Genomic DNA, 2,811 nt, shown 5'->3' on the forward strand with positions numbered 1-2,811 from the left:
ACTATATATACATTATATATAATTTATTTATAATATATAATTATATAATATATTGTTATGTAAATCCATATATTATATATAAATCTATATATAGTATTATATAATTATATATTATATATAGTTTTTATATAGTATAAACTATATATAATATATATATAATTTATGTGTGTGTATATATATATATATATGTATAGTTTCCACCAGGAACAGTATTCTTGCAATTGAATGCATAGGTGAAAATATAGACAATGAGTTTTCAAAGACGAGAAGCAGAACAGTTAGGTAAATTCTAATTATAAATTATTACTTTGAAGATTCTGATAGCAGCTACTGTTTTTCTCTCAGAAATTACGGTACTTTAAAAGAATTATGAGGGAAGATCTTCTTCATAATATGGCTAAAATCTCTGAGATACTATGACTGATATATTTATGTTATCTGTTTCATAAGCTGTGCTTTTTCTAAAATTCTCTCTATATTTTTCTCAAGTGAGAGCTTTTTCTGCTAAAGAAACAAATTTCTTCTTCAAATTATGTTATGTGAACTTGTAAAAAATATTAGTTAAGAATTATCATGAAACTGCCTATGAAAGGTATTCATCTGAATATAAAGTGGTAAAAAAGTTAGATCATAGTGGTAGGTCACCTATTTAGGATACATCTCCAAATAAGAGAATATGGGATACCTAAATTTTGGTAATGTTTATACTCAAGATCTTTATTATTGTTAATTTTTTTACCTTTCTGTACAGATATTGATAGAAACTAAATTTAAAAATTAGAATATTTTAACTGTAGTAAATGGTTCTACAATTTCTTCTTTTTTTCCTTTCAGTGGGCAGAAATAGTTTGTCTTTTAGCTACTAGCTTCTCGGCACTTATCATATAAAGGATTACAAAACACACACTTTCTTTCTCTTTGCTAGATCCAGTAAATTATATCATCCAAACATCGCAGTCGTGGTAGCTTTACTTTTAGTAGAGTCTTCATATGGGATGTTCACCAATACTTCTTTAACAGCCACTATTGGAAGAAAAATTGTAATGTAAGTTCCGATACTATAGCCCGTATGCCCCCTAGGGTGTGGAATTTAACACATATAGTGATGGTTAATCATACCAGCAAGAAGCAAATGAAACAGACAGAATATAAAATTTCAAATTAGATATCTCACCTTTGTACTTGGTTGCTTTGGCTTTATGTTGTCTCAGCAACATACTGTGGCACATATGTCTGCCTTGTTTCTTTTTCTATGCAATCAGCTTCTCCAGGGCAGGACGTGGATATTGTTTCTTTCTTTGTCACAAACCTAAGACACAATTAAAAGCATACAGAAATTTCTTAGATACTTGTAAACAAAGAGTATTTTGCTATATGGCTACTGACATGTTTTGACATTTGGAGCTTCTGTCTATGCTCCCCTTCCTTCCACAACTACGGTTAATACGCATATTTATTGAGTGTTAATAATTCTGATTTAATCATGTAAATAATCTTATGTAATTTGGAAAATGCATTATTCTCAAAAGAAGATTCTGAATCCTAGAAAGACTAATTAACTTACTCCCCAAACTGTACTTATTCCCCCAAAGTTACTCAAGGCAGAGGACTCACTTGTCTTTACTCCTGCCTACTTGAGCAAACTTTACTGTATTACGTCCAGTGTATATTATTATTTTATTGCTCTTTAATGATAACTTCTCTGTGAACTCAGTTATAACAGTCCATGTTTGAAATAAGCAATAATCATAAAACTTAAAAATAAATTAAGTGTTTTGAAAATTAGGAGCATAATCAGTATATCACCTTATTCAGTAACTTTTGGTATTTGTTGTAACTACTTTCCTTGTATTTATAAAGTTAAATTAGTGCATTACTGATTTCTTTTGATCTTTAATGTTAGTACTCAAGATAATTTACTAGAATTGTTTTATTAATTTGAAGACAAACCAAAGTTAAGTAAGACAAGAGATAGAAAAGAGTACAATATTAGTGTCCTAAGACAGCTTCAAGACATCTTTGTTCATTTAGCTGTTTCCAAACTACAGTCCTATGTACCCAAGGAATTTTGGTCACAGTTAAGGTAAATTTCATGTAAGTGATTATTTCAGTTTCATAAAAACCTCAATACATTGACTAAACATTACTCAGAAAAAGGCTTCATACAAAGGACATTATGTTAAGTGAAATTAGCCAGGAAATATAAAAGACAAAGATTGCATCTTTTTATTTATATGTGAGAAATAACAAAGTTGATCTCATGGAGGTAGAAAATAGAATGACAGATTATTATAGGCTGTGAAAGATATTGAGCAAACAAATAAGTGAGTTAGTTGATGGGTAAAAAATACAGTTAGAAGGAATAGTTTCTAAAGTTTGGTTGTATAGGAGGGAGAATATAGGTATGAATAATTTGTTATAGATTTCAAAATAAATAGAAGTTTAGATGTGGAAAGCTGTTTACACAAATATGTCAGTAATAATTTAAGGGGTGCATTAAAGAAGGACATGTTGATTTCCACTTGAAGAATCCTCTCCAGGATGATTGGGAGGTGATTAGAACCAGGACAACATGATGCATTCACTTGAGGTAGCAAACTTATAGAGATGCAGCAGTAATACAGAGATAAGATTAATCTACACATATTTCTCTTACACTCTCTAAGGAACAGAAATTCCAAAATCTAAGTCTAGGCCACAAGAGAAACAGACGGCAAATAACAATAGGCCAACTAGGAAGGGCCATAAAATAGTTGGATTACAATGCACAAATATCAGTAGACCTGATGGTGTATTTATAAGTCTCGACTA

Source organism: Pongo pygmaeus, chromosome Y, assembly GCF_028885625.2.
Source record: "Pongo pygmaeus isolate AG05252 chromosome Y, NHGRI_mPonPyg2-v2.0_pri, whole genome shotgun sequence".
In the NCBI taxonomy this organism is placed as follows: Eukaryota; Metazoa; Chordata; class Mammalia; order Primates; family Hominidae; genus Pongo; species Pongo pygmaeus.